Source organism: Ursus maritimus, unplaced genomic scaffold, assembly GCF_017311325.1.
Source record: "Ursus maritimus isolate PB19 unplaced genomic scaffold, ASM1731132v1 scaffold_4, whole genome shotgun sequence".
Taxonomy (NCBI): domain Eukaryota; kingdom Metazoa; phylum Chordata; class Mammalia; order Carnivora; family Ursidae; genus Ursus; species Ursus maritimus.
This window is the reverse complement of record NW_024426552.1, coordinates 58,039,269-58,051,815: the sequence shown is the minus strand read 5'-3', so window position 1 is coordinate 58,051,815 and position 12,547 is coordinate 58,039,269. Positions and strand designations below refer to the sequence as shown.

The window sequence follows — 12,547 nt, the reverse complement described above, 5'->3', positions numbered from 1 at the left end:
CATGAAAAACAAATAGAACAAACAAAACACAGTTTGTATGAGCTAAATGCTCTTGTGACCCACTCTAGACATACACTAAAAAGAGACCAGGGAATGTCAATATAGATCTCGTAGAGCTTATTCTTTGCCACTCTTATTACAAGGAAAGGAGCTACTAAACACATATTCAGAAGACACATCTCCCTCAGAGGTCCCTACCTCTTGGACACATACTCATTTGAAGACTAAGTTGCAGAGAAGTCTTGCTTACCAGTTTGATTTGCATAGTTCCAAGTTACGTAGGAATGGGACTGGTGGCAAAGCTATCATTAAAGAGATACAAAGCAGAAGACTGAACAAAGGATACATTCTGTGCAAAGTTTGAGGTTTATACTGTCTCGGTGAGCCTTGTCATGGTAAGAAAGGCGTCCACCCCTTCCCCCACCTAAAAAGAATAACAGAAAGTGACAAAAGGAGGCTCCCTGGAGGTAACACCAGGAGCAAGGAGTAGGGGAACTAAAGACTGTACACACGAAGAGAGAGAAAGGGGTTGGCATGGACACAGGACATGTGGCCAAACACTCTGCATTCACAGCAGAGATACGTGATTAGGTTAGAATCACTTTCACCTCTTCCCCAGGGTATGCAAGTAGGAATAGGTCAGGTTGGGGCAAAAGGAATGGCATCTTGACGAGGCTCAGCTTTCCCAGGGGCCTAAGAAAGGTGGCAGTACAGCTAGAACCAGAATATTCTCACTGGTCCTTTTATATGAAATCGTGAATATCTACATTTACAGATTAAAATGTTTTCCAGTACACCAGAGAGAGAAAAGTCTTCTGAAAGCAGTGGAAATGACTTTAGTTCTCCAGTGGTTAAGAATATAAGGGCTTAAGAGTGAGGAAAGCTAGTTTCAAATCTCGGCTACTTAACAGATTTATGGTAACATATTTAAATTTCTCTAAGTTTTAATTTCCACATGTTAAAAAAATGATAATGCATACACCATTGAGCTCCTGTAGAGACTCTATTACACATGTAAACTGTGTAACACATGTAGTTTTGGCAAATAATTATTGATAATGAAATTTTTATTCAGTGAGGATTGTCATCCATTTCCATAACGTCTGGTCACCCATACCAAGCTCTGCTTCATTTTACGTCATTACTTTCTGTCTGGTCCTTGACATTCCACACTGTTTCAGCTTTGACCTACTTCCCCAGATACTATGATATCTCTCTGCTTCAAAACTTCATGCTCCTGTGTTCTTTGAAAGGTCTACCTGCAATTATTTGTAAATTCAGTACTAACAGTGTGCAAATATTTTAAATCATAAAAAAATACGTGCTTTTAGGAAATACTCTTCTTGTTCTTGAGCTCTGAAGGCACTCTTCATCTCTGATAATATTGACCCTGGGCCCAATTCATGTTGAGTGAACAAGGTATTATTTTATACCCTCTTCCCAGGAGGTTAAAATGACTCAGCAAAAGTCGCTCAGTGATCTCAGATGAGGAATCCAATGAATCAGTCTGGAAATCTTGATCTAAAATCTGCCAGGGTCTCCATTTACTGAGAAAAAGTCAGCCGAGAGAGGATGATCCCCAGTAAATTTTATATTATGATATTACTTTTTTTTTTTTTTTTACTACATGCTTAAAATGTTTTCTGGATTTGGACTGGCCCTCTGATTACCCACAGAATAGAGGGAGAAAGCAGTGTAAGTTTCCTTCTCAACAGTTAAAGCAGTCCTTGTCACCAAAACTATCATATGTTAGATCACATGTCAGTGTCTGTGACATAGTCAGGCCTTGGCTTCTCAGGATCCACTCATTACAAGTGAATTTATGTGCCTTGAAGCATATGGCCTTGATATATGATCCCAGAGCAAAAGAGCAAGGTATTTCAAGCTGGCCACAATTTTATTGACTCTCACAGGCCTGCTTTGTAGTCATTCCAATAAACTAGACGAGAAATTTCTGATGCTCCAAGCTATCCAGTCTGCAGGACTCCATTTCATGATTCAGAGTCCAACTAAACAACTCAAGAGTGCTTTTGTGTGACACTGTGACCACAGGAATAAATAATTGCTTAGTAATTCTCTTTGAGGCAGAAAATTCTAAACATGGAGGAACCATTTCCCCTTAATGGGAGCCAGAAATCCTGTAAGTGCTTGAAATGGCATTCACAAGTCTGAATGGTAAACAGATAAAAACAGGAGCGCACCAGTTGCACAAATGACTTGCTTGTCACAAACTTGTCATTGCAGTAATCTAACATTTCTTTCACAGAGCCCGATGGAAAGGATGGAACAAACAGGCCCTGCTGACGTTTTGGCTCTGCTAAGCCTTCCTCGGAGCTAAAGCATCTGCAGCATCTTCCCGTTCTAGACCCTTTATCTGCTGAAGTTAGCTGATACTGTACATGTCAAAGAAATGTTTGACTATTGCATTAACAAGTTGATGACAAGCAAGTTATTCCTGCAGCTGAAATACTGCTGCTTTTAGCGGGCTGCCATCTTGACCTTCGTCTTCTACTATAGGAGAACCCCAGCAGAGCAGAGCACTGGGGAGATAGCAGTATTGTTGCCCCAGGCTATACAGATAAACAAGGACCACCTATTTGGAACTTAGGCGCAGCGGTATAAGGGACACACCAGGCAATTCTATTCAGGTTATGGATAGCATTTCCCTGGAAAACATAAGCGTTGCAAACACACTGCACTGTCCCAAGGATTCTCTTGCTGGAATAAAGGGAGCTGCACAGAAATTATTCCCTACTGCACCTCCTCCATCCCCCACATACATTGGGGGACCCGTATATACTTTATAAAGCTGCGAAAGTTAATGAAAAGTGTATACCTGCTTCAAACCTAGTTTTTGCCAGTTCTTGGAGTTCCTCCCATCAGTAGCCTTTCTCCTAACGTCCTCCTCATTCAGGATAGCATCTGGAACTCTCTAGACCTAGTCAGAGCGATGCTCTTGTCCCTGAAAAGTCAGGTAAGTCCATTAGCCTCCTCACAGAAACCTTCAACAGCCCTCTCTAACACACCACCGCTTCATCTCCAACCTCAGCTGCCAGCAGGGAGTGCTCATACGCTGTGCAACTTCCAGTTCTTGCCTTGCTGTTTGAGTAGCCCTCCTCCCTTGGGGGATCCACCCTTGGTGTTCCTTGGGTGTGCAGTGTGGGGGTCCCAGGCTTATCAGCATACAGACCTGATCTGGAGCCTGTAACAGGAGCCTGGCCTGTTGTGCCAGAGTGTTCTGCCTCTGCTGGTGCCTTGGGCGTATCAGCACTGGGAACAATGGAGCCTTCGCCCTAAGCCTTTTCATAAAGCTGAGCGTCTCTTACTCATCAAGGTGTCAGGTGCCCGGTATTATTTTTAGACCCTTGGTTAAAGGTGCATTGGTATTGTTTTGTCTGGTTTAAATATCGACGAGAAAAACTTGCATTCTCAGACTTATTTTCTGCTGTTGGCTTAGGTGCTTTCATTTTTGAAAGTCTTGTGTAAAAGTGGTTATCATCGTTCAGCCATGAGAACCCATATTTCTTGACAAAGTAGTGATGGGGCTTACATTTCTCTTAGATTTGGTGAACTGAGCACAGTACTGTCTCCCAAATGAAATGTGCTACTCCCATCCCAAATATCTCACACTGCAATCTATACCTCTGCTTTGTTACCTCAGAAGACAGGTGGGAAGGGTATGAGAGAGGGTCCTGTGTTTTTCACAGTTAAGGATATTACCTCTGGAAAAGGAGGTGGAGGTAGTTTGAGGCAGGGCACTTATATTTTCTGTAAAAGAACACATGTGAATGAACTACTTGAATTTTAAATGGAGTTCTAGTGACTTTTTCTTTCTTTTTAAAGTTCCTAATAGGATTTCTGTAATGACTTTGTGTTTTATTTTTTTAATAGAACTTAAATGGCAAAGAAATAATATGCTATTTTTGATTCAGGAAAAAAACAAAGTCTTTTTTTTATGGGAACTCTCTTTTTAAATACACATCAGGGAATAGATAATGGCACCAACAATAAAAAATGTTCTCTCTTCATAGTCTGAGGGATAGCTGATTAGTGTATGTGTATGTGTTTTTAATATGTATTTACTTATTTGCTTGCTTATTTGTCTATTTATTTTAAGAAAGGAAGGAAGAGAGAAAATAAAAATTCTTATGCTGGAGTAATCTCATCAGATTCATAGGGTTTTAGGACTGGAAAGGAACTCGATGATAGTCTCTGACTTTGTATCACACTCACACTTGGATATGTGGATACTGAGACCCAAAGATGTTTAATAACGTGAACAAAGATACACAAGATTGTAGCAGAGCTAGGCCTAAAAATTTCTTTTTAACAAACAGTCTCATTTGAATAATTCACATTGATGTACTTAAGTCTAATAGGGCTTTCGTTTTTGGAATAACTGGGGTTGTGTCCTGGCTAAGCCAATTTAGGGATATATATTTGAATAGTTTGGCGACATTTCTTCCTAAGCTGTATTTTACCTGAGTCACGTAAGGAACCATTACAATTTCAATTAAATTTTTTCTCTTATAAGATTTCAAAGAAACACTTTCCCCATTCCCATTTTGGCAGCTGAAAACATATATATATTTTTTTAATTCTTTTTTTTAATGATTTTATTTATTTATTTGACAGAGAGAGAGACGGCCAGCGAGAGAGGGAACACAAGCAGAGGGAGTGGTAGAGGAAGAAGCAGGCTCCCAGCAGTGGAGCCTGATGTGGGGCTCGATCCCAGAACGCCGGGATCACGCCCTGGGCCGAAGGCAGACGCTTAACCACTGAGCCACCCAGGCGCCTCTGAAAACATATATTTTTAAATGGGTCTGTTCCTTTAATAAGTATTCATTTAAGTAGGTCATATTCTAACATTCTTGGAGATAAAAAATCTTTTATCAGATTAAAAGAAATCTGGTTTTTATTCCCACTTTTAGCCATGTTTGAGGTGGTCCTTGTTAATTGTCAGTTTGAACAAAACACTGATTAAGTTAAAACATCAATGTTTTTGTGTGTTTTGGTTCTTTTAGTTTAGCACAAGGGGAAAATAAAAAATGCATTTACCTTTTTGCAGCCATGATAATTATATACTCTATTTTTCATTTATGCAAAACTTTATTTTTGAGGGTTTTCTTTTTGTTTCATTTCTCCGTTTTTGCATTTTCCAAACATCTGTACCGTGGCTGGTGGCGAGAGTAGCAGTGGCTGGCACTTTTCCTCCACGCTTTGAGAGAAAGAGAATTGGCTGGAATAAAACCTTGCCTTCCATATGGTCGACTTGAAATACAGCATTGAAAAGGTATCGTCTCTTTTTTCTTTTCTGAAACCAGAGGTGAAACGCACGAGTAAATAGCAATGTTGGTGCCAAACCACCTGTTGATTCATATCAGAATAGTCCTTGGCAAGGCACCCCCCACTTAGTCATTTGAAAACCTGACTAGATGATCTCTGTGCGTTGGTAGCATCATATCAACAGCATGTGCTGCTGGTCAGTCACTTAAGAAAGCCTAGACTCTACACATAGTTAAGAGATGAATTGAAAGTTTTGCTTTTGCTTTGACAAAACGAACCCTTTTTAAGTATGTTAGGCTGTGAAGTGTTTGCTGATTCCTGGAGTATTGGGATCTATTGTCAGGGACAGTGAAAAGAAGGTGGCAGTAGAGCTTTCTCTCACCTTGATTAATTCTAGTTGGGAAAAGCAGTAGTCTCTGTCTTATCAATTATTTTAAAGTAAAATACTTCAAGCACATAAAAATATAAAGAGTAATGTGAACACGCAAGAGTCCACACCCAAATTAAACAAATCTTTGGCACTCTTATTTCTAAACCTGTTTTTTGTCTTTTATTATTCTAAGTTACATAAAACGATGTGCACAAATTAAGTATGTAGCTTGATGAGCTTTTATGTAGGTATGACAATATCCAATCCAAGGTACAAAATATTCACAATACCTAGGAAGAGTTCTTTGTGCCCTCTTGAGTGTGATATCCTCCAAACCTTTAACAAAAGGTTAAAAACAAGCAACACTGGGGCGCCTGGGTGGCACAGCGGTTAAGCGTCTGCCTTCGGCTCAGGGCGTGATCCCGGCGCTGTGGGATCGAGCCCCACATCGGGCTCCTCTGCTATGAGCCTGCTTCTTCCTCTCCCACTCCCCCTGCTTGTGTTCCCTCTCTCGCTGGCTGTCTCTATCTCTGTCGAATAAATAAATAAAATCTTAAAAAAAAAAAAACAAGCAAAACTGTTCTGACCCTCTATCATTATCATTAGTTTTACATAAGCCACAAGCCGTAGTGTGGCCTATATAAAATGTATTCTACTGTAGATATCACGAAAATTTGTTTGTTGAGTCTCTCATTGTTAGATGTTATTTCTGGTATTTCCCAATCATAACTAATACTGCAGTTAACATTTTTATACATGTTTTTACATGGAGGAGGAATTGCTTAACTATAAGAAACATGCATTTTCAGTTTCACTAGGAATGTAAAATTTCTCTCCAAAGTTGTAGTAGTAATTTATATTCTCATTAGCCATCTGTGAGAACATCTCCACATACTTCATAACATTTGGGATGGCTAGACTTTCAAATGTTTTGTCAATTTGATAGGTATTAAATAGTATCTCATTTAAAATTTTTTTACTTATAAACCGTTGGGATTTTCTTGTGTGTGTTGCCTGTTTATATCCTTAGCCATCATTCTATTAGGTTATTTGTTTTGCTATTGTTATTTGGACCGGTTTTGGTTTTGGTTTTGTTTGTAGTATTCTGGATTCTCATCCTTTGGGCAATAGAGATTACAAATATATTTTCCTAATCTGTGTCTGTAGTAGCTTATTTTGAAAAGTTTCTAATTTTAATGCAGCTAGGTTATTGATATTTTAACCGTTATAGTTTGTGCTAGGGCACCTGACTGGTTCAGTCAGCAGAGCATGCAACTCTTGATCTCAGGGTAGTGAGTTCAAGCCCCATGCTGTGTATGGAACCTACTTAAAAAATGGATAGATGATAGATAGATAGATGGATAGATAGATAGATAGATAGATAGATAGATAGATAGAGATAGATAGTGCTTTTATGTCACTTAAGAAATCCTTCCATAGGACAACTTTCCTTTATTTTCTTCATTCCTTTATTTTCTTCTAACAGTTTAAAAGTTTGGCCTTTTACATTTAGATCTCTAAACTTCTTGGCATTTATTTTTGTATGTGATATCTTACATGAACCCTATTTTATTCTTTTTCCATGGATAACCCAATTATCCCAGCACCATTTAACAAGTTAGCCATCCTTACCCACTAATTTGTAATGCCATCTCTTGCTTACATTAAATGTTTTTTAGGGTCTTTACTTCAACTAGTGAACTGTTTCTCTATTCTTGTGCTAATACCACAGTGCCTTAATTATCATAGCTTTCTAATATTCTTGCTATCTGGTAAGGCAAATCTCTCTACATTGTTTTATAAAATTCTCTTGGCTCCCCTTGCCTTTTGCTATTCAATATAAATTTTAGGATTAGTTGGTCAAGTTTTACAAAAGACTTGTTGATTTTTATTTGTAATTACATTAACTTGAGAGAATAATCTGGGGGAGAATTGACATTTTTATAAAATTGTGTCTCTCTACCCATTAACAGACTATATTCCTCTACTAAATCAGATCTTCCTCATGTTCTTTAGTAATGTTTTATAAGTTTTACCATAAAGGTTTTGCTAGAACCTATTTTGTTAGATTTCTTCTTGTATTACTTAGATTTTTGTTCTTTTATGTATAGAGTCTGTTTTCCATTTCATTGTTTATTGGTTATTATTGGTATATATTCAGCAACTTTGCTGAACTCTCTTATTAGTTCTAATGACTAAACTGAAAATTCTCCTAGATTTTTTACATAGGCATGTATATCATATGTAGATAATGACAGCTTTTCTCTTAAATTCTAATTCTTAAGTGTTCAATTTCTTTTTCCTGTCATATTGCATGACTAAGCCCTCTATAGAGTATTGAATAAAAGCAATGATATGAATATCTGTTCTGTTTCTTACTTTAATGGTAATTTGGGGAATGTGACATCTGCTTAGCATTTTGATAAATTGAAATCATTATGTTAAAGAAGTTTCCACCATCTATTTATAGTTTGCAATGCACTTTTAATCAGGAATACTAGTCAAATTTTATCGAATTCTTTTTCTGTATAATAATATGATATAGTTGCCCATTAATATGTTAATATTTTAGGGGCGCCTGGGTGGCACAGCGGTTAAGCGTCTGCGTTCGGCTCAGGGCGTGATCCCGGTGTTGTGGGATCGAGCCCCACATCAGGCTCCTGTGCTATGAGCCTGCTTCTTCCTCTCCCACTCCCTCTGCTTGTGTTCCCTCTCTTGCTGGCTATCTCTCTCTCTCTCAGTCAAATAAATAATTAAATATTTTTAAAAATGTTAATATTTTATATATTAATACCTTTCCTGATATTAAACATTTCTTACATTCCTGGAAAAAAACTTTATTTGGTCCTGGTGTGTTATTTATTTATTTATTTTCTTTTAAAGATTTTACTTATTTATCGGACAGAGACACAGCAAGAGAGGGAACACCAGCAGGGGGAGTGGGAGAGGGAGAAGCAGGCTTCCTGCTGAGCAGGGAGCCCATGCGGGATCGATCCCAGGAACCTGGGATCATGACCTGAGCTGAAGGCAGATGCTTAACAACTGAGCCACCCAGGCGCCCCCTGATGTGTTTTTTTAATCCACTGTTGAGTTTAATTTGCTGGTATTTTATGTAATATGTTTGTACAGGGAGATTAGTCTTTAATTTTCCTTTCTTAAACTGTTATTGTAGAGTTTTGGTGTCATGGTGATATTAGCTCATAAAATAAATTGAGCAACATTCATTTCTTTCTCTTTTTTTTTTCTATTTCTGAAATAGTTGTCATATTAATAGGGATTACCTATTCTGAAAATGTTGTTAAACTTGCCTGAAAAATCATCTAGACCTGGTATCTTCTGTCCGTAGTGGGAAGATAGATTAGGGTGGATTTCTAATTATCAGTTCACTTTCTTCCATGGTTATTGGTTTATTCAAGTGTTCTATTTCATCTTAAGTCAATTTTAGTAAGTTTTTTTAGAAAAATATACAATGAATGGTTAATCTACACTTTCAAACTTATTGGCATAATGGTGTCATGATTTTTAATTTTATCTTTAATATGTCCCCCTCTTATTCCTAATATTATTTAGCTGAGTCTTTTTTCTTACTCATTGTTAGACATTCTTCTGTGTCATTTACTTTTTTTAAAACCTGTCTTTTGATTTTGTTAATCTACTTTATTGTGTCTTTGTATTCTATATCATTACTTTGTGCTTTTATCAACATTATTTTCTTGAGGCTACTGTCTTATAGAAATACAAGATCGTTTTTTTCTTTTTCTAGATTCCTGTGTTAAATTTTTACTCATTTAATTTTGATGGTTTTTCTTATTTTCAAAAATGAATTTTACTAAGTTTTCTTCCAAGGTTTTAATTAGCTGCATAGCTTGCTTTGATATGTACTTTTGTTCAATTTTAAATATTTTGTAATGTCTGCTTGATTTATTTTTAACCCTTTGATTACTTGAAAGTGTATGTTTTTACTTTCTAAACATAAATTTACTCTATTTTTATTACTGATTCAGAATACAATTGCATTATAATGAGAGGATGTGTTTTATATGCGTTCAATTAAAAAAATTTTTTAGCTTTTTTTGTGACCTGGGACATGGATTTTACTGCTGACTTGAAATATGTAGGTGGCTTTTTGGTTTCTGCAGTGCTCATATTAAAATATTTGTTTGTATACCTAACTATATATTTTTCTAATAAAAAATAATCCGTCTTTTAGTATTTCTGGCTTTCTCCTTAATGTAAAAAAAAAGGTGACTAGCATGTTTTACCTACTTACTAATTATCAATCTGTTATAATTATTGAATGAAGTTTTAGTTTTACCTGTTTGTTTTAAATATATGCAAAAATGGTTATCATTGATTTTTATAGTTAATGCCTAATTATATTTACTCATATATTTTAGCTATTGCTGTGTCCACCATTATTCTTGGATGATGTGGCTTCCTTTCTGGGTTCACTTTTCTTCGTGTTGAATTACATCTTTTAGGAGAGCCCTGGGGAGTATACTCTTTTTATATATCTAAAAATGTTTTTATTTTATCTTTTATCTTAAATAGCAATTTATCTGGGTATTTTTGTTCAGCAGTTGAGGATATTACTCAATTAATCTTACCCAATTGTTCTTCAACTATCATTACTTAAGAAAAATCTGCTATCAATCTAGTTTTCATCTCTTTGTAGGTAGTCTGCCTTTTCCCTCTGGTGACTTTTAAAAGTTTTTCTATATCCTTGATGTCTTATAGTTTCTCTCAAATGTGTCTAGATATGGATTTATTTTGAATTATCAGTCATGAACTCAGGGTATACTTTCTAATCTCAGGACTGTAATGCTAGAAAATTCTCAGTTATTATCTTTTCCTTTATTGTTTCTTTGTTATTACCTCCATTTTCTTCAGGGATTCTTATAAGATATATATTGGTGTTTCCTAGTCAATTTACATATCTCAATTGCTCTTTCATTTTCTAAAAATATATTTTACTTTCTGTGATTCTTTTTCTAAGTGCATTCCTTAATATTACCTTCCAACTCACTAATGCTCTCCTTGAAACTGCCCAATCTTAAATCACCCTATCTATTGCATTTTTAATGTCAATGAACCTGTTTTTCATTTTTAAGATTTCTGATTGGTTCTTTATTTACCTATTCTTATCTTACTGCTCTCTGTTGTTATTTAATAATTTCTTATTCTCTTATAAGTATGATTTTTTATCTTGAGCATTACAAACATATTCATGTTGAGGTCATTGTCAGACAATTCTATAAAATCAAATTCACCTGCAGTGAATATTATAATTATTAATTTTGTTGGTTGTTTTTCTTATCATTAGATTTCTTACTATGTTTTAGAATTTTGTTTTGCAGGTTAATGTGGGTCATAAGTATTTTTTTGACTTGTCTCTGGGTTTTCTTTCTTCCTCTCTTTTTCTTTGTTCATACATCCTTGACTAGTGGTTTTACAGTTGCCTCTATTGGGATTCCTCAGCTCCTAGTCCCAATCCAAATGTTGTAGTGGTAGCTTTCAGCTTTTTCTCTTTAAGGGTATTTGATCATGAGGCTGTGTCTTTATCCTTCCATCTCTCAGTGCCTACAGCTCTATAAGCTATTGCACCAAGTAGCAGTTCGCCAAATTTTTTGCAGCCTCTTGCTGAAGTAGTGAGCTAAGCTCAGGTCCATCATATCATACGGAGCCTTTTATCCTCATTACTCCAAGAGCTAGACTTCCACCCACCTCTGTGTGTTTCTGGGTCCAGATTTTAGCAGGCTTATGGCTTCAGCCCCCTTTGCTGCTTTTAGTTTCTTTGTAAATATAGTCACTTTCTTTTTTAAATTTCACTCTGCTTCTTCAGTTTTCTCATTTTATACTGTATTAATTTTTTTAGTTAATAGTATCTCTTAAGTGACACTCCTTTGGTTTTCACCTCTCTTTTATTTAGATATATCATTTTAAAACAAATATTATAAATAAAAGTTATTATTGAATGTTTAGCTGGACTAGACACTGAACTTTATAGATAATTATCTTATTCAATCCTCTCTATAATCAGTTATTTTTATTACCACTGTATAAACTAGAAAATTGAGGCAAATAGGCTAAATAAACTCCCCCGTAGGAAAGAGGTTATAACTAGTAAATGGCAGAAGTAAGATTTGAACTCAAGTTTCTCCACTACCAAAACTAGTGCTCTTAAAATAGTATTCTATAGATAGATTTTGTGTTTAAAAAAAAAAAACTATGCTATGGTGTTTGTTTTTTATTTTTAATAAATTAACTATTATTTATTTTTGTAAAAATATGTCTGGTCCTACCTCAAAAAATTTATTTTATATTGTTTGTGTTTTTATACATCCTTGGTCATGTCTCTGTCCCCCTCTTTTCTTCTCTCCCTCTCTCTCTTTTCTTCCTCTTTTGATATATGATGGCTCTATTTGTTATTAATCTAGCAATTTAGAAGTTATAAAGCATAGTCTATTTTTCTAATAATGATTACTATTATTTTTTAAAATCCAGTCCTGTTTTCTTTAATTATCATCATTAATGAAATTGTATGCTGTATGAAATGAGAAATTTAGGATGCTGTTTCTTCATTTCTCCTCCTATTCAGTTTCCCATTTTTTGTTATAATACATTATGTCAGTTATAGATTATTATTAGTTTTACAATACAGCTGTAAGAGAGGATAATCACAAAAAGCTAAATCACTTATTTGGGTAACAGAGAGCTTCTAACACAAAGTAGGTACTTAACCAAATATGTATTGAGTATGAAATGAATGTACCTTTTTTATGTATATACACGTGCATACAGAGAAAGAAAACAGCTGAAATGTCATTAGAGTATCCCTCTACTTCTAGATGACCCACCTATTCATTTAAACTTTGGATTTTATAAACTGTT

The 12,547-nt window shown here is 35.7% G+C and overlaps 1 protein-coding gene across 28 annotated transcripts in view; it reads left to right on the top strand.

Annotated features, from left to right (window-relative positions):
- ZBTB20 (zinc finger and BTB domain containing 20) overlaps positions 1-12,547 on the top strand; it is a 757,238-nt gene that overhangs the window by 513,987 nt on the left and 230,704 nt on the right. For 24 of the 28 annotated variants that reach the window (XR_005832190.1, XR_005832189.1, XM_040621288.1 and 21 more), the window contains one exon: positions 5,194-5,293. The exons of the other annotated variants lie outside the window; for them this stretch is intronic. The gene's annotated coding sequence lies outside the window, so the exon portion shown is untranslated. The remainder of the gene's footprint in view (positions 1-5,193; positions 5,294-12,547) is intronic. 28 annotated transcript variants of the gene reach the window in all.